This window comes from Apis florea, unplaced genomic scaffold (genome assembly GCF_048593485.1).
Source record: "Apis florea isolate Af1SG1 unplaced genomic scaffold, ASM4859348v1 contig_3764_pilon, whole genome shotgun sequence".
Lineage (NCBI taxonomy): Eukaryota > Metazoa > Arthropoda > Insecta > Hymenoptera > Apidae > Apis > Apis florea.
In genome coordinates this window covers 243,203-265,627 of record NW_028256841.1, presented here as the reverse complement: position 1 = coordinate 265,627, position 22,425 = coordinate 243,203, and the positions used below count along the sequence as shown (strand labels likewise).

The following is a 22,425-nucleotide window of genomic DNA, read 5'->3' as shown; positions in this document are numbered from 1 at the left end:
TTTCCTCGTTCGGGCAACCCCTCAGCGGTCTTTTACCACTCCTGTCTGTTGGCTTTCGTGATGACACGAGAAGTCGGAGGAGTAGAATGAAGAAGGAGTACAGAGAATGAGAAGTAAGAGGAGGAGGAGGAGGAGGAGGAGGAAGATGAGAGGACCACGAGAAAGAGGTGCCTCCTGAATGTCCTCCACTTGCTTTTCTTCTTTTCCTCCAACCTTGGCTCCTTCTCCTTTTCTACACCGGAAGAAAAGACGCGTGGAGGTGGAGGAGGAGGAGGAACGAGCGTGGAAAGGACACAAAAAGTGAAGCAGCGATTTGAGACGCGAGGCATTCGCGGAACTTGGCACCACCCGGTCCTTTCGTTTCGAAAGAGAGCTGCTACGACAAGGAGGGGAGGTGTGGGTGTTGCCTTCAGGAATTCAAGAAAGCTGCGCCGTTGAATGCGTCGAGGAGGCACGCTTTTTACCACCTCCTCCTTCTTTCTTCTTCGTTTTTCCTTCCTTCGTTTTCTTTTCCTCTTCTTTTCTCTTTCTTTCTTTCTTTTTTTCTTCTTTTTTTTTTTTCATCTTTCGCCCGAGGGTCCAGAGACGACGGATCCAGAGAGCAGAGAAGGAAGTCCACGAGCGATAGAGAGAGACCGGGCGAAAAGAAAAGCGTATAATATACTCGAGTGGCGCGGATTGTCTCTTTCTTCGCCGCGCTACCACCTTCATTCTAACACCAGCCCGCAAGCTTATTAGCCACTCGACTCGTTGCTTCGTCCTGAAGAACTCCTTCCTTCGCGTATCCAAAAGAGACGATCGTGTCGCCTCTTTAAAAACGTCTTTTCTCGGGCAAAGGAAATTATTCGAGGCGCTTTACAACGTCAAGTGACTTCTTTTGGTTGATTTGAATTTATAGTTGAAGAAACAACTTCTTTCAGATATCTTTTTCATAAATTTTTCCAAGCAGTATTAACACGAAATATGAAGTATTTCGACAATTAAAAAATCGATTTATGATTTGTGAGATGATATGAGATCCCAGTTGAATATTGAAATTATATTTGTATCAACGAATCAACAGTCCATGCCCCGAAATAAGTATACGCTCTGTCAATAATAAACCTGTCACCACGGCTACAAGAATACCTTCGGTCTTCTCCAAAAGCGACATTTTCCTGAATGGAGGAAAGGAAGTAATTCATGGTTTAATCACGACCGGAATATATTACGAGGTGTGTCAAACGACGAAAAGGCAATATAATTTTCTGGCGAGCGCAGAGTCTCACCGAAGCGCGACAAATAGGCGGCGGAAGTACGTATCCACTGGACCAGGTATCCTTATATACTGGAAGCTTCCACTTTCATGGAGGAAATGAGCTCTCGCTTCTTCCGTTCCGTGCCGCGATACGAAGTCTCGATACGAGGGCGGCCAAACACGGAACAATTTCGCTTTTCCTTCCATTTTTGATTCAATTTTTCACTCGTGCACGCTATTTATTACGACCACTTGCACTTGGTTTCGATTCGTCGTGACGAAAGAGTCGATCGAAAGAGAGAGAGAGAGAGAAGGCGCTAATGCAGCAAGGATCAAACGAAAAAGGAGAGGAGGAGGAAAAGGAAGAGCGATTTTTATTCGATATGTTCAATTTTCTCAATCCAGGCGTGGTAACTTTTTATTATTACGGTTATATTATATCAGATTTCTTCTCTTGCGAGCTCGGGTAATGTTGGATAATGGAGTTTGAAACAACAGGGCGGAGCGCAGGGCGCCGTGTGTGAAACGGGTCCGAATGGGGAAAAAAGGCCGAGACAAAAAAATATTTACCCTTCTTTTTTTTATTCCATTACTGCGCACAGCCCTCCCTTTTCTTCCTGCGTTGCCGACGAAAAACGACGAAAAATGATATTGGAAATCAGAGGACGGGTGAAAAAGTGATTTTTCGCGGATGTTTAGAAAACATTACCCGGCCCAGGGCCTAGGGGAGAATTACAACGTGAAAACGAACGAGACGAGACTTTCACAAGACACGACAACAACGAACGAACGAACGAACGAACGAACGAAAGCTTCGTTTAAAAATTCGTTACGGATCCTTTATCATTTTATCGAGTGCTGCAATTTTTTCTTTTTTTAATGAAGCACGTTAAATGTAATTTTTAAAACGGGATATATTTCCTTCGATCTTTTTCAACCGTCAGTATGGAAAAATTAGTTCGAATTAAAAAATTATTGAAACAACGAAATTGAATGATGTGTATACATAAAATATACATAAAATCTTAAAAAATCATCTCGCAACGTATCGGTCATGAAACCAGAATCAAAATTCCAAAAAAGGAACGCAATTTCCGGTTAATCATTCCGTTCATCAGCGCGAACGACAATACCGATCAGGATGGTCAGAAAAAAACGCGAGGAGGTCCGAAAAAGAAGCGGCGACGGCAGAAAATTAAGCGAATCGAAACTCTCTCTATCCGCTGCACACGAATCTAACGCGATAGGACGGCTCTTGTCGATCGATCAACCCCCTGCAAACCCCTCATCCCCGGCTGCGCCTAATTATTAGAAGCCGCCAATTACCATCGATAAACCATCCCCGAAAATCCTTCCCCCGTGCCCCGTAACCCGATCCAAGCCTCCCCACACGCCCCTATTCTCCCTAGATTTCCATCCTACCTCCACTCCCCCACCTGAGTTACTCCATCGACAAGATTCTCGCCGTGTTACGAAACGTGACCGGAAACTCGTGTGCGCTGGACCAAGTAACCTCGGCTGGAAACCTCCACTTTTCAAGAGGAAATGGGGCCGTGGTTCACGTCGTTCCTCTCCTCTCCTCTCTCTCTCTCTCTCTCTCTGTAATCGGTCAGAGAGTGAGACAGAGAGTGAGAGAAATGCGGATGTTCGAACGAGGGAGGGGAAGGGGAGTGGAGAAAAGATGCGATATAGAAAAGCGACGATGGCCACATGGAGGAGAGAGAACGAGAGATCTGATCAGCGAGGCGGTGGAAAGATTCGCAGGGAGACAATGAGCGGATGCGTTGGATGGAAAGAGACGGAGCGATCCAGGGGAAGGGTAAGTCGTTGGAGGGACGGAGAAAGAGGGAGGAAGGGAGAGAGAGAGAGAGAAGGTGTCGTATTAAGGGGAACGATACCTGTGCGACTGTCCGCCGTCCGGACGTCCGTTGTTTTGTTACAATCACGTATATGCCCGTGGCTAGACACATCGGCATACCGTTGCGATGTACCTGGCCAACCATACCAACACCACGAGGAACCGTGGAGCCAGGATGTGACTCGGGGCACGGCTCGAGTGGACGGCCCGCGATGACTCGAAAGGTGCGGGGCCCCGGTGTTCCGGCCTTCGTCAACGCATCATTGTACGTTGGCCAGGAAATGATGTCTTAATTGACTACCTCCTCCCTCCTCCATCCTCACCCCCCCTCCCCTCCAGCCGCATCGGCCATCGGCCAGAATCGAAAAGCGCCATTTCCACTCGCTCGAATTGCTTGCTCGAGATTGATTCCGAAATGTTGGGATGTCACGGCACAGGTTTATCGGGGGCTCGTTAACGGCGATTACGGAAGAGGGGGAAGGGGGGGAGAGAGGGGGGGCCTCGGCTCAAGGATCAGAGGAGGATCAGAGATGGAAAATCTCGCTCGTTTCTCGCCGCTCGTTTTGCTTTCACGCGATTTCGAGACGGAAACGAAGTTGCGAAGATTGTTGAAGGGAGATTGAACGCGAGCAGGCTAAATCGATCGAGTCTTCTGTCGGATTGGAAAAAAGAAGAAAAAAAAAAAAAGGAAGAAATATTTGGTTTGGTGTGAAGTTTCTCTCAAGCGCGCGTAAATAAATATTCTTCGAACGAAGAAGAGAGGAGAGTCTTCGTGTGAGATTAAGTTAGATTCTTTTTTTTCTTTTTCTTTCTTTTCTTTTTTTTTTTTTTTATACAGATGTTATAAGATGTTATAAGCCGTTTATAACAGTAAATTTCTCGACTAAAATCCCCTCCCCTTCTTCTCAACAAATATTAATCAAATTCAAATAACGCTTAATGGGACGGTTTAGCAAGGCTGAGCCGCTTAAACGTAGCAAATTTCTTCCTTCTCGATGTAAATGGCAATACACGAACGCGATGCGAACAAATTGACCCATCAAATTCAAATTCTAGTATATCATACATCCGCCCGTCCCGTGTGCATCGATATCGATCCGATATTTACAATTGCTGTGATCACCGTGCGCAGGAATAACATAATACAAATTTCTACTAATTCCAACCCTATCCATCTTTCTTCGCAGTGCATACAACTGAAAAACTGAATCGGTCAATGGCAAGCATTACATTCCTAAGTTGTACCTGTGCGCAAGTTTAAAATAACGGTTACACGTGCGGGGAGTAAAGAATACTTGTAACAAAATATGCAAACTTCTCCGACCCCTTTCGCGGGGCGGGCTTCAAGTTCTGTTTATTATTTCAAGCGATTACCAACAGCGTCGTCTACGTCCACTGTATCTAATTGATGCAACGGAGGACGTTAAAGGGGTCGCGGATTGATGAAATATTAACCCGTTCCTTCGTCGCAGTTATTTTCTTCTTGGGGAGAGAAAAAAAAAAAAAAAAAGAGGCGAGGACGACATCAAGGGAAGGAAAAAAAAAGAAGAAGAAGAAGAAAGAATATAGGAGGAGAGAGTAAAAAAAAAAAGGATAGCTTTAGAATAAGCGATACGAACTTTGTAAACGAATAAATCCTCTTTTCAACTTGACGATGGGATATACAGTGGGGTATACTTGTACGTTAATTAACAAATGAGTTAAATCTAACTCGATATTCCGTGACCATTGTCGGCCTTCATTGAGGGAGGGAAAAATATTCTTCTTCGTCTTCGGTAACCAAGTTGAAATTTTCAGAAACAAATTCAGTACAATCGCATAATTCACGATGAAAATGAAATATTGTGTAATAGAATTTTAAAATATTCCATACAGTGTAATTATAAACTTTGTTTCTTCCGTTCGACATCTTAATATGGAAATAACCAATGACCGTCGCGTATTGTGCGATTCACAAAACAGTTAACGAATTGTATTTCGTATTCAATCCCATTTTTTTCTTCCTTCTTCTTTTCCACTCCTCCACTCTCTCTCTCTCTCTCTCTCTCTCTCTCTCCACGTTCTCGTCTCATCGTGGCCATAAATTTTAGGAAAATTTTTTACCGCTCTAAATATACCGGGATGAAACAACGTGAAACTGCGCCCACGTTTCTTTCTCACTGCTCGAAGTCGAAGGCCGTAAAAGACTGTCCGCCGCAGAAATTCGAAGGCAGTAAAGACCGATCGTAACAAGCAACGTAACAAAGTGTATTATAAAAGCATTTTATTGTTCGCGGGAGGGCTTCGAAATTTTTACGCGTTCTCGCGCTCGCGTCGCTGCTTGGAAACGCAAGATATTCGCGCCACTTTTTTTTTATCTCTCTCTCTCTCGTTTGAACAGAATCCCAACAAAACGAAAGAATTTCCATGATTCGTGACCGATGACTTCTGTGATTATTAATACTTGTAAAAATCTTTTCAGACACTCGTCGAATTCCACCACTATTCGTATACGTATAAATTATCTTCTCTTCCAAAATTTTTCGTCGAATTCGTGCACGATGAAAAGAGAAAGAGAGAGGAGGAGGAGGAAATCTGGGAGAAGCACGGCACGGTGCTTAGCGTGACAGATACACGCGCGAATACTCAGCAAAGAGTAAAAGGAGTAGTATCCGCCACGGAAACGCACAATGGCTGACGCGCACACGCGGCCAGGCCGTGCAATTACCAGCGTGCGCGGGTCTGAGTCACGCGTGTGCACGCGTGCACCGACGTGGAGGAGGAGAGCGCGCGCGGATCGCTCGTACGCCTCCCACACGCCTCGTTTTTCCTCTGTTCTTCGTCGTGCCGTGAATCCGCAACAAGTTTGCTGCGCGGCGGACGCTCGCGTATCGCTCACTGGGTGGGTCTAATGTATCGTGATTACGTATTTAGAGCGACAAAGCGCCCGGGAGAATTCTCTGGGACAGTCATCGTCGCTCGACCATGAATGCGCGCGTAAAATAGTCGCGATTCCTTCTCGCATTCTCTTCCTTCTTTCTCCTCTTCCTTTTTTCTTTCCTTTTCTTCCTTTCGGTATGTAAAGAGACGCGTACACTTTCGAGAATTTTTGCTTCATCTTCTAGATTCGTTTCTTTTTTCTTTTTTTCTTTTTTAATTAATTAGGGAAATTTTAAGGGGGATACTTTTTAAGAAGTGGATTAAAATGAAAGGTTTTAGAAGTTCCAGAATGATAGGAAAAAGTCATGTATAAAGGTTTTAACGATGTGACGCGAAACAACGTGCGTGTTCTTGCGACAGCCTTGAAATAAGTTCGCGTTCCATGGAAGTAATTAACGCTGTTGTCACGTAATCGAGGAATTGAGATGCGCTCGTACACGCCCCACACCTTTTAACCGTAATATTACACTTTGCTCCGTAAACGAAGTTATTTTCCTCGTAGAAACAATGTTTTCCTCGTAGACGGAATCGCATTTTCGCGGAAGCTCAACGCGTTCCGCTTCACAACTGCATCCATTCTTTTTCAACAATTTTTCAATTGAAATATTACCTCTTTCCTCGAAGAATTTCGAATAATAATTTTCCGTTTCTCCCTAATTATTCGATAACCCGTTCAAACCGGTTCCAGAAAGAAAAAGGAAAGAATTATTCCGTCCAAGTTTGCAAAAGGAAAGAAAAAATTTCGATCCTCTGTGCTCACGCACTCACGCATGCACGCACACGCGCGCAGAGAGAAGCCGGTGGAAATCGAGCCGAAACCAATTATTCTCGCGGCGGCCGCGCGCTAATTAAGCGCGTGTACGCTTAACATAAATAAGCCGCGGCGCGAGCGAGTGGCTGTAATCAAAGGAAGGCAAAGGTAAAAGGCGCGTGATAACGCGCTACGAGCCAGCTACGACAGCACTTAAATCGTTCAATTATCGATACATCATCCCCATCCGCGGGGTGGGGATTTATTCAACGCCGTCGTTGAATCAAAAGCCGTCCTTCTCCGTTCGATAGATCAAAAATTCTCTTCCCCCGTTTGATCGGTCGCGTAACAATAATGAAAATATTGAAGCGTTAAGGCGCGAGGATAATGAAAATACACAACGCAAATTAAGATGCGCGATCGGAATAATATAACAAGGAATCGTGTTGATAAAATTGCTCGCGCTCTCTCTCTCTCTCTCTCTCTCGCGTAGACGAAAGAGATAATTATCGACGAAGATCGACACGTGGGTGCGTGGGACGCAAAAAAAAAGGAAAAAATAAATTCGACGGAGTATACAAGTTTATTCGCTCGTACACGTACGAACGGGTTTAACCAGTCGTCCGTTAAATTCGATCGAGTTTGAATTAATTAAGATCGCACGAAGGAAAGAGAGGGCGGGGGGGAGGGAGAGAGAGAGGAAAGAAGGGACGGAGAGAAAGATCGTGAACAGGCTTTTGATACGAACAGGCCACGACGACAAACGAACGCGAGCGAGCGGATGCAAAGCCGGACGCGGGGACATTCGGTATCATGGGCATCGCGTTGAATCAATCGTTGCACACTTACGTTTACTTAATTGCCGTCGAGAGAGAGAGAGAGAGAGAGAGAGAGAGAGAGTAAGGGCCTCAAAAGATTCCCCTGCCGAAGGTCCGGTGGCCGCGGATGCAAGTGGCTCGATTACCATAAACGTTCAAAGGCCGGTGCTGTAGCTACTGTACGGGCTACGAAACGGTGTCCCTGTGAAGATACCAGCCTTTTCCTCCTCCCACCCGTTTCTTTTCCACCTTTATTCCTTCCTTTTTTTCCTTTTTTCCTTCCTCGGTGGTAAGCCGCAAGGCAAGTGTCTTGACCGGAGAGGAAGAAAAGGAGGCCCGCTGGGAGCCCGAGATGAGCTTCCGACAAGTGGTTTCTCCTTAAGAAGACAGAGAGACGATAGGGGTGAGAGAACGGAGATTGGTAGTGGAAAGATAAAGTGGGAGAGGGAGAGAGAGAGGGAGGTAGAAGCGCGGAGAGATGGGACGGAGCGATAGAAAGGGAAGGAGGGATTATGGTCGTGAGTTTGTCGAGGAACGATGGCAAGGGACGAAGAGGGGTAACTCAAGACGGGTCTAAGTGAGTCTTCCGGCCGACAGGCAATGATAGCCCTGAGAACTGACCCGACCCCCGGATATGTGTTGCGCGCATATGTGGGGACACAGACACACGGACGTGTCGCGAACGTGTCACAACATTGTCCGCCTGCTATATTCGGCCTGCGGCTAATGGCTTATTTCGTAAATCGGAGATTCGTAATGGGGTACGCACGCGTGACGATATAGGTAAGCCGGTATGCGGTCAATTCGGCATAAGCGGTTTGCATGATGCCGAAGAGTTTCGGCTGTTGAGGTTACGAGGTGAGCGTCGAAGACCGGGCTATTAGGGATGGGAAGATGAACGGCGTTCACGAATGGAGCGAATGCTACACGAAATTCAAATCCGTCCGATAGACGGATGATGAAAATTATCGTGTTTTCAATTCTTTCGATTGAACAAATTTAATCGTCGTTTATCGTTCGAAGCAGGGAGAAATTTTTAATGCAATGAATTAAAAGAAGGCGGTTAACGTAAAAGATGTTAAGTTTCTTTAGTTGAATTTCGAAGGGTAAATTTTTAAAATGCACGAAATACGTCTTTCGAGAATCGTTTCTTCTCGAATCGCGAAACGTATTACACGGATTACACGACACTGTGTAAATCACGTAACGGTGACATAATGCCTCCTACGCTACCTCGTAGTTGCCAGATAATTAGTTGCTCCATGCTCGAGCAAGCTTCGTAAGAATCGTGTTGTTCAACAATCCTGAGAATTACGCTTGGATACTGAATATAACAATTTTCATTTCTCGTACGATCTTCTCCAATGTTCTCCAAATAATAAAATAAACCCGTTTCCTCCAGAATCAGAAGAAGAATGCAACGCATATGTTTAAGTTCACCGAGGTATCCAGTCTCGATATTTCGCACGATTCTCCGTATAACTTTGAAGAAGGAAACCTCCTCCCACCCTTCTTTTGGCGTCCATTTAATCGTCTACTTCGCAATTTTAATTTGTGAGAACGACGTGTCATTAACACCCGGCCGACCATTTGCCGCGTCTTACTTATGTTCGACTTAAAGCTTAATGAGAGCCACGCGGTAAGTTGGTGCGCTTAATGACGTCGAAGGTATCAGTTTGAAGGGATGAGAAGGAACACGCGCGCGCGCGCGCGTACACGCAGGGGCGAAGGGGATCGAGGACTTTTAAAGGTCGTAGGACGATCGATGGCCTGCGAGCGCGCCGATTAAAGGAGTCATTTGTCTTCTTAGCCACTTTGCTTGTCAAATCGAGCCGGCCTATTATTACACAACGCTGTTAGACGCCTTAGATTTAAACGCGCCCGTTTCAAGCTAATATCCTCCGACTCGAGGCTACTCAAACTTCTCAAACAACCCTTTTGATTTCGCGCGATCCTTCGATCTCGACCACCCCCTGCTACAACAACGCAGGAGTTGTTGGAAATTCGGCGACGTTCGCTCGTCACGATTTGTAATTGCCTACGTAGGATCGATAGGTTCGATGCTGATGGCGGGATCGTGCGTGGAATTTTGCCGCGAGATGACAATGAGAATTTTAATATTGGGATGGAGGAAGTTTGAATTAATCGAATTCCTGATATTTGTCGTATTTTATTGAAGCTTTCTTTCATGTTATTGGTTTATCACGGTCTTTAAAATTCGATCAAATTTTGATACACACGAAAATCATCTTTTTCAATTCGAACGGATTTTCTTTTAAACTATCGTCCAAGTGCAAGCAAGATGTTGTTACTTATTTTCTTTTTCTTTTTCATCTCGATCGATAATTCTCGCGTCAATAACGAATCAACTTAAATATTAGAACGCGATCGAGAAGAATATTATTCGAGAAAACGATATTTCGATCTGATAAATTTTCGTCAAACTTCGACCGTTAAAAACTTGCTCGCTTTGTAACTCAATGAGCAATACTTGAAATAGTATCATTGTATCAAACGTTCGCGCGTTCCACAGTCGTGTCATATTTTCCCAGAATTTCAACGCTAACAAGACAAGATTAGCCGAGCTATTTAGAGACACGGTATCCAATAAATAAATTACCAAGCGGTCGCTCGATGCACCTATACACCGAACGAAGCGAAGCACACTCGACGTCGCCGGGGTTCTCGCCGCGCCGGGGGGGGGGGGAGGAACAAGACGGCACCCTATTTTCTGAGAAATCGCGGGCAGAAGGAACGCCTCCCCGTGGACGAAACGGAAAAGTGCGCGAGGGAGAAGAAAAAAAACATTTTTCCTTTTTACACGAGTCGTATGCACCGTGGCGGCGCTACCCCGCTAATTAGCATTCTCATTGAAAAAGGCTTTTCCTCGAGCGAGGCCGTGGTGGTCCTTAGCTCCGTGGATGCGCGGGGGATCTCGAAAACGAGGAAAGGCCCCTCTCCCCCTCCCTCGAAGCACAAAGGGAGATAGCAAAGCTCGTGGCTCGACTCGGAAGGAAGGAGGCGGCGGTCACGCAGCCGTTTCGGTGGCGGCGCGTCTGCTTATTTACTAATTCGAATGTAAATAATCGCGCGGGGGATCGCACCGGCGAATAATAATCACGCCACGAATGGACGAGGCCTCTCTCTTTTTCAGGAGACGAGCTTCACTGACCACGTGGCGCGGCGTATGGAAAGTATAGTCGTTGCCCAGGTTGGCGCAGGTGTGACGGGTCAATAAATGACCGATTCCCGCGATCGTCCAGGTGTATCGCCTTCCGTACCATTGTCAACAAGTTCCGGATCTGAGATACCCGCCTACGTATACGTATCTATCTCGGGGGATATACGCACACGGTTCTCTTTTTTCCACCTTTCCTCTCTCTCTCTCTCTCTCTTCTTTTCCTTTGTCTTTGTCCTTTCTTCCCTTCTCCCTCCCTGCTGCTTCCCTTCCTCCTTCTCTTCCCTTCCTCCTTTCTCTCTTTCCATTTTCCGCTTCTTTCCTCTTTGTTTTGTCCCGTCGAGGCAGAGCAAAACGCCGAGCGCGAGCCCGTGATCAATTCATTTTCCAACGACGCGGCGAGCGCGTGCATTCAATTTCTTAATGAGGTTTATTACACTCCACTCTTTCTCGCTCCGCCTCCCCTCACCCTTTCCCTCACCCTCGCGTTCTTCCTTTGTCCCGCGCTCTTTTAACATTCGCGTTTGATAATATTTTTATTTCCCTGTTATTCTCACGCCCCAGGTGTTTCCATTGTAACCTCATTAACATTGCCGCAAACTCGATACACACTTTGGCCTACCTCCCCCCTCCTCCCTTTCACCCTCACGCGTTCCCTCGAATTTTCTCTCATTGCCGACATATTTCGGTTATTATATATAATATATACACCAACGATGTATATCGAACCGTCTAGACAGATTTTCCTCGGCTCGGATCACGTCCTCGGTTACGGATCCTGTCACAGTTATCTCCAGCAAAACCGACGGAAACTTTTTCTTGTTCTTTCTGCGCGTCCACCACCGCCCCTTCCTCGTTCTGACTCTTTCGCTTCCTTTCTCTCTCTCTCTCTCCCTCTCTCTCTCTCTCTCTCTCTCTCTCTCTCTTCACCGGCTCCCTTTTCTTTCATGTCCTGCCGCAAGGTCTCGTTTTATAACCACGTAAACTCTGTTTAATTAACGCGTGGACTGAAAGAGGAGGAATTTTCGATGTAAGCGGCGCATTGCACCGGCGGTGCATAAGGTACGCGGCGCGCATTGCGATGATCCTACGTCGGTGATGGAGTTGGTCGAGACGGTGGAGGAGGAGGTGGAGGATGGTTAGAGGTCGGTCTGCAGGGGTTGCAACAGGGAGGACCGTAATACCGGGTGCCGGTGGTCGTAACGGTTGATGATGGTGGTGGTGATGGCGAGATGGTGGTAGTGGTGGGTACTTGAGAGAGCTCGCCGTTTCCCTTATTCCTTCAATCAACGTCAGCTGGGGAGGCGAGTCTAGTGTGTACCCTGAGCAAATACTCGCGTGCTCCGCACTAGAGCAGCATAGAGCTCAATGACTACATCATCCACGAAGGTGGTGGTTAGCTAGACGCGCCTTTGCCCCATCCGGGCAGACAGTCATCGAAATCGATTCTTTCCGTCATATAAACGGCCAACTCGCAAATACAAGGCTGTATTATAGTAAATATACACCGGATGATGCGAAACGGAAGCTCGGGATACGCTCGGCAAGACCTTGCGAGAGAGATCCTCTCGCGAGAGTAAATCGCGTTCGTTAGATATATGATATCGATGTGATAATTGAGCAATCGCAACAGATGATCGATTCGTTCGTTCGTTTCTCTTCGCGTTCAAGTTTTCCCTTCTCTCCGAGCGCACGGGTGTCGATGTCTCGCGAGTGGAAAGGTCTCGTTAAAATAGGAAGGAAGAGGGCCGGATACACGGCGGTTACGCATGCATCATGGGTCGTCTAAACAAGCTGTTTAGACGACTTCAAGTTAACCCAAATTGACTCAATTGGATTAACCGCGCCGTGGCTCACCCGACACTTGGGAACCGGCCTGTACCGGCGTCACCGTATCCGCGAGAGAGCCAGTCCTTTGCTTCTCATGCAAATACGCGTCGCGTTATTCGCACCACTTCAGCCCGTTCAGTCTCTCCCTCGTTTCTCGCTCCCGAGTCCTTTTTTCTCTCTCTCTCTCTCTCTCTCTCACCCGTTTCTCGCCCGCCCCCTCCGCCCTCCTTGCCTCGTTCGCGAATTTAGCTGGTTAGCTGAATTGACGGCGTTTGGGAAAATTGCCTCGTCCACGGTTCGTGACGGGGCTATCAGAGAGGCTTGCTCTCACAAGGAGATACCCTCCCCGTCTTCTCCAACCGTTTCCATCTCCCTCGCTCCTCCCCCTCCCGGAACGTCGATCTCTTCCCCGGATAACGTCGCACACGCACACACACACACACACACACACAGCGTTTGTTGCACAGTTGGGTTGGACAGAGGACAGAGGCTCTTTCGGTGGAGGAGAGACCCGATCGAGCGCGGGCCACGAAGAGTCTTCCGCTCCTCGAGCCAGTTTCGCGTGCACACACGTGACGCGGTGACGCACGTCGTTCTCCTCTGTCCTGTCTCTCATGTCAATTTGCAGCCGCGGAAGGAAGAGACGAAGAGGCGGGACGGTGGAGGAAGGGAGAGAGAGAGAGAGAGAGAGAGGGAGGGAGGGAGAGCCGCCAGAGAGAGCCGCTTACGTTAAATCGTAGGATCGGGGGAGTGTTGCATGTTGGATTGAAGTGTCCGTTCCTTACCGTCGTAACGGTATAAACGTATGTAACGCCTCCTCCATCGGCCTCGACTCTTCTTCTCTCTTCTGTTTCTGTTTCGTGATTCCCCCCCTCCCCCCGGCCGAAGCGTATCCATCTATCCGTCTCTTGTCGTCGTCCCGGCCGACCGGCCTGTCTTTCTCGCTCTCCCTTGGCCGCTCTCCGCGATATATGGATCGTCGGAAGTCACCTTCCTCATTATCATACCAACAGGCTCGCTCGCTCACTCGGGCACAGCCTTCATCCTGTGCCCTAGTCACTTACGAGGGAGCGGGTGGCCAACCCAAGTGTCGCCCGCGCCAAAGTCGAGCGATGGCCAGGGTGGATCGTGCCGGTACGAGGCGAGAACCACTGGCCTGGGGGACAAGACGCAAGTCCATTATACTCAATCACGGCGTGATTGGCTCAAACGATCGGACCACCGCTCGCCGCGCGTCGTTCCACGGAGGCTCGCGCGGACGTGCCGCGTTGAGTTTCGTAACGTCAAGAAGGAAAGATCCTGCTTCGCTCTCGACCACTTCGAACTCGCCCCACCTCGGGCTTCCTCTTCCCGTTCTTTTTTTCGTTTCTTCGAACAGAATCTTCTCGAGAGACGTTGCTCGACGATATTTTCGAAAGCTCGGCTTTGGAATGAGAGGAAATCTGAAGAATTTCAAAGAATCTCCATGTTCATTTCGTGGTCAGAAATCTTGAAGTTAAAGAGTTGCTGGGGCAGCTTTTATTTTTTTTTATTTTCTCCGGGGAAAGAAATTTATATAAAAACATTTAACTTTGCCTCTTTCTTAATGTTCCTCTTTTTTCTTTTTTTTTTTTTGTTTCGTGGTAACAGCAGTAGCACGAATAATTCGATCTTAATTAAAAGGAACTAGCCGCATGACAGTCAAAGACAACTGCGTCGGTCTCTTAATTCATCAGCATCCGCTCTGTAAATTGATTCGCAGTAACCAGGTGTTTCCGATTTCGTGAACGATCAAAGGTGTGTCCCGTGCACTATACAGCCACGAATGTAGACCAAGGTCCAGCTGCAACAAAAGACACGCTCTTAACGACGTAGATCCCATTTCGTGTCTATCTAATCCCCGCATCTGTTCCAGATAGATTCCAGAGAGATGACTTTCCATCTTCATCCTCTTCTCATCCCCCATTTTTCTTTTTTTTCATTTCTTCCTTTCCCAGAGAGAGAGAGAGAGAGAGAGAGAGAGAGAGAGCTAGAATTGTTGGAAAAGCAAGCACAGAAATCGGTATCTGTAATCGACCGATACGAGAGCACCTTAATGACGTGAAACCCTGTAGCCTTTTCCTCCATTTTTTCCCCACCCCTACCCCCAGGGGGTGGACAATAGCGACGATATTTCCAGCCACTGGTATCGAGGTCTTCGTCAGCCTTTACGGTGCAATGCGTCTTCTCTTTATTTCCCGTTATTTCTGGATCACACAAATGTACAAGTTTCGTAAATAACGAGCTGAGAAGAAGAAGCGGAATCGTCGTGGTCCGCTAGCTGGCATACTTTTCGAAAAATTGCCGCGACTTCGAGGGACGGGTCGGCGGGTACACGCGATGATCGTTCGCCATGCCAAAACGGCGGTGAACACGGAACTTTGGCAATTGAATATAATTAAGTAATCTCGACGCGAGAGATGGCCACGAGATGGGCGGACGAAAATGGGGAAAAGCCGGCGCGGCAAAAAGCATGGCCGAGTCGCGTTGGCCGACTGCCATAAGGAGACCTCGGAATGCCAACGACAATAACGCCGATAATCCTGGAGGCTCCCGGTTGCCAATATGCTGCGGACGTATCTACATAACTGCCTTGGAAAAGTAGCCCGTGGCCAATAAAAAGCTAGCTGAGAGAGAGAGAGAGAGAGGGGGGAGGAATCTGTCGTTAAGCCTTCTCGATCTGCTTCACCGCTGATTACTCTCAGAGATCCGTGAATCTGGGACTTGTGCTTGGCACGGGGTGGAGCTCTCGCGACGAAAATCCAAGGGGTTGGTTTTGGACTTTGGTAAGGGAGGGAAATGAGGAACGATCGAGGGGGAGGGATGGAAACGATTGGAGATTTATTTACATTTTAATCGAAATTCGTCGCGTGAGCGTTGAAAATTACCTTTATCGCGCGGCTAATTTCATCAATGCTCGCTCTTCCTTCGATCACATTACGAAGTTCGAGGATTCGTGTATCAATTGTTTATCCTCCGATATTTTTTTTTTTTTTTTTTTTTTTCGTGTTTGGAGATGATAATTGACGAGGGAGAGTGAAAGATGGACGTGTCTGCGAGTCTGAAGATGTATCGATTTTCGATCAATGATTGGGAAGTAATATCGTAAATAACGTCAATTCGTAGGATCTCTGTCACGCTCTGTGATCGTCGTGATAAAATTGAAAAAAAGGAATATTATCTTAACACGTGTGTAACTGCTTCGAATTATTCCGATATATCGATCCAATTGTTTTAATAGTAGCAAGAATCATTCTCATTCTTATAATTCATTTGGAAAACGTCAACTATTTTAAACAGTTTATTCGTAAGCTATTTAATACGCGTCAACAATCCAATTTCCGTTTAATTATCGAAATAATTTGTAGCTTTGTCGTGAATTCCTTCCTTTCTGTAAAAATCCGTTTTCACGTCCGGCTAACACGTAATTTACCTTTCGTTTATTTCTCTTCAAATAGCAATTTCCTTATAACAACTATTGCTCGTTCCCCCTTCCCTCCCCCTCCTCTCCCAATAATAATTTCCTGGAAATCAATAAATATAAATATAGCTTTTCTACATCTGCATTCGTATTTAAAACATTTTAGATAAAACGAAAGAGTCTTAAATCGCGATTATATTGAACGTTATATAAGAATCGCAAACACTTTCATTTAATAAATTTATTACCGAATAATAAATTGTTTTAAACGAAGCGATAAGCGAAGATAAAGATTCGATTGTGAACTAATAATTTTTACGAAATCTACAATCACGAAACTAATAATCACTTCGATTATTTTAACACGCTATAAAACTCAAAGTTCACAATCCAATGATTTCGTAAACACTGAACGAATAAAAATTATAAAATATCCATTATCGTAATTCATACGAAATTGCAAAATTACAAAATTATCGATTACAAAGAAATCCATTTCTCTCTTTTTCGAAATTTTTAATTCTTCCTGAAAAATACTTAAACGTGCTTATGCGTCTCTCCCTTGCAAGCCAAATCTTTTTTTTTTTTTCGAACTTTGGCGTGCAATTACATTATAACCGACCCCAAGAATCTTATCTTGGATCGACTCTTATCTTGGATCGAAACGGAATGTCTGGTCGAAAGACCGTTACTCCACCCAGGCACGAGTCAAATCGGTCGCGTGATTCTTAAGACGTTCGTAAATGTGGTGGGGAGGGAGGGGAGGGTCGCCCCAAGACGTTGGAGACCGACCTTGTGGCCCAACAATGGCAACAAGAAGCCGAAACGTCGGTTACTACTCGACCAACGGCAGCTGGCACGCGCTCCTTCCGATTCCTAAGACCTTTCCTTCTGCCTTCTTCGCCCCTTCCTCTTCGACTTGAGTCACGAGCGCGCCAAGGGGCGGAGAGGAGAAGGGAGAAGCCTGTCTGGAGAAGTTACCTTACCTGAATCCGGCTGTGGGGATACCTGGGCATTTAAATCGGGGGACGCCTAACCACCTGAATGCTAGCAAGGGGGCCTCCTTGATCTTGCACTGGCGTAGAACGAAGGGGGTGCTTCCTTGAGGTCGAGCTCAGGAGACTGATTTCTCGAGTGAATTTAGTAAAATTTATCGAAACGATCGTTGTTCCCTTGTAAATTTTTACAACGAATTTTTGCACGTTGACGAAGATAAAGAGCTGGTTAATTTGCTCGAGAAAGAAGAGAGAGTGATATTTGATAATTCATTAAGCAACGTATAATAAGCAAGGATAATTATTGGACGAAAAAATGGAATTTTAAGATCAACCTCCTTGAAATTTTATAATAGAAAGAAGAGAGAAATAATAAAGATCTTATTAAGGAACCGGAAGGTTGAAACGGAAATTTTCGAATCTGAATCCGTGGTCGGAAGTTTAAATGTCCCTCGAGACTTCAACGAGCGTCTCGGTGCAGCGTCTACGCCGCTGAGGGCAAGGACCGTTGTTCCTACTTCCTCCCCAGAAGGAGGACGAAGGGCGCCTGAAGAATTTTTTGTACCTTTCAATATTAGACGTTAGCGTTTCCCACAGGGAGAAGTCATGGGAATTACTCGTCGAGCGAGAGGAGGCCGCGTGAATCGATTCGAAAATTCCAAATTCGAAGATTTGCGATCTCCACAAGCTCCTCCCTTCGTTCGAAAATCATCTCTCTCACCTGCTCTCTCATCCGAAAAAAAAAAAAAATATTATTCCTGATATCGTAAAACGTGGACGTTTCAAAGGGAAACGGAAATTCGGCTAGAAATTCCACTCGCCCCTTTAATTCGAGACGATCTTTCTCCGCCCGTGATAATTTGCAAAATCGGGCGATAATGTCGGGCAATGTCACGGGCAGATGGTATATACCCCTCCTGCCCATTCATCCCCCGCCTAACCGAAAAATTCCAGCGTCATCGAGTCCGCAGCGGCTGTAAAAGAGTACGCGCGCCCGCTCATTATCGCGCCGTATTATCTGTAACGCGGCGCATCATGAATGGGGGACCGAAATCGAAATGAAAACGCAGGAAAGGTCATGCTCGCGTGCCAGGAATAACACCGCGAGGTTGGCCGTGGCGTTGACCCACATTGTTTTTGAAACGCGATTAAACTCATTGAAAACGGCCGAAGGTAGATTAATGGCCCCCGGGTCGCGTAACCGTTCGCGGGAAAGCGAGGTAAAAAGCGAAACAAATTTAACGAGCTGTGAATTATGAAAATCGGTGACAGGCCGAGCCGCTTTTAAATCCTCCCTCTCGCTCGCCCACCTTCCCACGCCTTCCGCCGCTCTGCCTCGCTGGAGAGAGAGAGAGAGAGAGAGAGAGAGAAAGAGAGTTCGGTTTGGGCGCGTGCCAGTGAATCGAAACGATTCGAATGCAAAATAATAATAAAACAGTGTGCGGAGGGTGTGCGGCGGAGGGGGGTGGTGACGTCGGGCCGGCGGAGGAGGGAAGGAGGTGGCGTGGGAGAAGGGGGTGGAGGGAGGGGTCGGCAGCGCATTAACGCAATTAACCTCCAATTAATAACACATCAATTGACACCCGGTCAACTTGTTGCATCGGAGCAACCCGATAATATGCAGAGCGCGTGTGAGCCGTGTGTATATACGTGCGCGCACACCTAGCCACTCCGTGCCTCAGCCTTTGTGTTCGTGTATCATTCCGTGTATATAGAACAGAAACTCTGTCTCTCTCTCTCTCTCTCTCTCTCTCCTCCTCGCTCTCTGTTCCTCTGACTGTGTGTTATTCCATTTATCTCTCTCTCTCTCTCTCTCTCTGATACATGCGTATATCCTTCGTCTCGTGATTCGACTGTCTGACTGTCCGTCTGCTAATCGTGTACATACGTACGTGTAAATACACATTGACGATTAGAGACGTCGTGAAACGTCGCGTGGTGTCGTCAACGGGAAAGGGTTGAAGGCAAGAGGATATAATAAACGAGACGAATGTTAACAATAATTTAACTATATATAAGGGGGTGCATAGCGATGCGTGCAGGGGTAGGACATGGGCCGATGACCATAGCCGAGTTCCCATGCACAACCCCCTGCGAACACTCCGACCACATGACACCTAACGGGGGGAGGGGGTGGAATTCCGATGCACATGCCACGTTGTGCCACGTTACCTCGTTACAACGCCATGTGGGGTGGTACGCGCGCCATGTGATGGCCGCCGAATAGTGGAACTTGCTACCTACTGTCCGCTTGGTTCGTGCTTGTGTGCCAGAAGGAATTGAAGGAGCCACGAAATAATATCGTTTTTTTTTTTATTTCGACCAACTTCCACAAGGAAAATCTGCGCGACGAGTCGAGATCTTGCAAGGTCTGTTTGAATTCTCTTCTTGAATTTCCAGTCTATCGTGATTAATTCCTGTTATTATCCCTGGGGAAGGGAGGAAAATCGAAATGTTTTTCCGGGTAAGAAAGTTGTTCAACTATAGGTTCAACGTCGATAGCACGAGTTTGTTCGTTTCGTGGGCGGAGGATAGAGCGGCGAAGGAAGGATCGGAGGAGTTTTCATCGATAGATTCGTTAAAAAAATTTTCGATTCGAGGTATCTTCCCTTTGAAATTTCATGCAAGTGGTCGATCCGACGATAGAAACCGCGTAATGGACGATAAGAGATTAACGAACGCTAGCCCCGGGCTCTTTTGTGTTCCGGTCTCTTCCTTAATTACCCGGGCTGTAGGCGGAAGTTATCTGCGTCGATAGTTGGAAACAATGGCCACCTTAGATCCGTAACCCCTTAACTGGTGGAAAATCTTTGGGAAAAGTTCACGAGATTACCAGACCCACTCCTCTGTTAACAGTCTAATGATTAATCTTTCTTCTTTCGTCGATATCTCAGCTTCTTCTCCATCCTTTTTTTTTTTCGAGATTATATTCTTGAAACATTCGAATTATTATTGGAATTCCTTTTATTATTTTTCAAGGTGGTGTGTTGTGGTTATATATCTTTGATGTTGTCGTTGGAATCCGTGGCAGGGAATATCGAACAAGTCGATTTTCAACCAGCGATTTTCTAATCTCGTTCCACCACCCCACCGATATGACCAGCAATCACCCCTTCGAATCAAGTCACCTGCTTAAACGGTAAATATCGCATGACGCACAGGAAATGGTTGTTGGTGGTTCATCAGGCTGTTTTCGCCTCGCTCGAAGATGATCGATGCGAATGTCATTGTCCATGGAAGTACATGGTTTAGTAATGACAAAGTCACGTTTCGTTACTTTCTGGCTGACGTGTTTTGTAACTCGCCTAGGTGCTTGATCATTTCGGGACGTGATTATAAAAGCACGGGAACAAAACGATTTCGATTCGTTCATTTTGCCCTATCGACTTAGACTTGGTGTAAAACAATATCTTTTAATATAGAAACTATTATTAGAAATTTATTATCCAATAATAAAATATATATATATATAAAGAAAGTTTTTATCGATCGATTAATAATAATTCGTTTACAGTAACAATTTTTTCGATAACGATTCGTCGTTCGTTGGAAAGAAATTATTTAAATTTACGTTACAAGATAATAAAAAGTAATTTAGTCGGAGGAATCGAAACGAAGCGCATCTGCTCACAACGATGCGCGCAACATCGACAATGGGGTCACGAAAGTCTCTCGAACACATCGCCGGGTATACACGTTTCTCGCGTGTAATTAGCCCGGCGTGTCTACTTCCGAGTCGAGGCGGTGGGAGAGTTCCTAAAACCATTTCCGGCCGGGGCACCTTTTTATTCCTGCCCGTCCCACGCATGACGGCGCAGGAGGGAAGTGGTGGTCAAAACGTGTACGAAGGACAGAACTTTGCCGACCCCCCTCGAAGCGGGGGTTCCGTTCTCTTCGAGGCAGGTACGATCGTAGACGTTATCGAGCTTGAGACCATATGTCACCCTTTCGACCAACGATCGCACCCCCTCCCCGTATGCCACCTAAGATAATTGCTGGGGAGCAATATCTTTCTTCCTTTCTTTTTCTACTCTTTTCGATGATACGTTTAAAGTATCACGTTTTTAAAATATGCTCGTACGTACGCGTTATAGAAATTATTTTATTAAAAATAGAATCTGAATGTATATTTTCCAACTTTTTATAGCGAAGATTATAAAATTTTCTTCGAGTGAATGCGAAAACCTTCTTCTTCTTTTTTCTTTTACATTTTTGCCGAAAGAATAATTAAAGATGGCGAATAAACATATTGCTAATTTAGAAATGATAATTACACGTACCGTGGACACACAGAAGTGTCGGGTTCTAATTCAATTTTCATTCGCTCCCTCCCTCCCTAAGTCCTTCTCATTGATTCGACGAGGTAAACAGAAACAGTGGATAATCGTTATTCAATTAGATGCATCGTCGAGGCAGGCGAATAATCGATGAATCCTAAGCTGTTGGCTTCTCTCACCCTCTTCCTTACGCGATCGCGCGAACACGAGGAGAGAGAGAGAGAGAGACAGAGAGAGAGAAGGAGGAGGAGGAGGGAGGAGCGGAGCGAAACTGGGAAACGCGCACGAGAGAGAGTCGGAGCTGGCGCGTTCCGAGGGAAAAAAAGTACAACGATCCCCGTGCTTCCACCAATTCGACGCTTTTGCCACGTGTTGCTATATACGCTAGCTTCCTCTCTTTGAGCCTTCTTGTTGCTTCATGAGCCCCGCGTATATATACGTCTAGTCGCTCTTCGCCGATATATAGGGGCGAGTGCCTCGTGTCCTCGAACGCAGGCGGCTCGTGCGTAGGCAAACTATGGAATATGTCAGCCTATTGAGCGCAGGTGCTTTAAGCTGCTCAGCTGTTGCTTCGAATCTCATGCACATTCACCGCGATACGTGTATCGCGTTGATATTGGTGCACACTAAGCAGTGCGTAGTACACCGTATCGGCTGTCCGCGTGCGTGCAAACCGGCTCACGTGTTCCACCCACGCACTTATGCGTATCGGCAATTGAATGGTGAAACGATCGGGGTCCCCGCCGCGAGCCCTGTCCTCGCTGAATGAATTCGTTAAACGGCCGTCGATTATCGTTTTCATCGCGCGATTATCGTTTCGTAACCAAACGTCGTGGAAATACTTTTCTGAGCTTAAGAAGACGAGATAAATCGTCGTTTTTAGGAAGAAACGGGGAGATTAAAAATCGAGAAGATCGAGGAAGGGTTTTTTTTTTTTCACAGATCTGAAGTTGGATAGAGAGTGGTAAGTTTCGTTCGAGAGAGTTGAGGATTTCCTTTCCTTCTGCCTATCGATCAACGTGTAATCGACGAAGAGTCGATTTGCCGGAACAAGCTACGTTCTGAATAAGAAATTTAGCGCAAGTAATTTTCTTATAGTCTTTCTTCGTCTTCGTTGTCCAGC

General features: G+C 46.3%; 1 long non-coding RNA gene across 1 annotated transcript in view; it reads left to right on the top strand.

Annotated features, from left to right (window-relative positions):
* The window catches only part of LOC147656460 (uncharacterized), a 108,572-nt gene that overhangs the window by 84,947 nt on the left and 1,200 nt on the right, over positions 1 to 22,425 (top strand). The gene's annotated exons all lie outside the window — the stretch shown is intronic.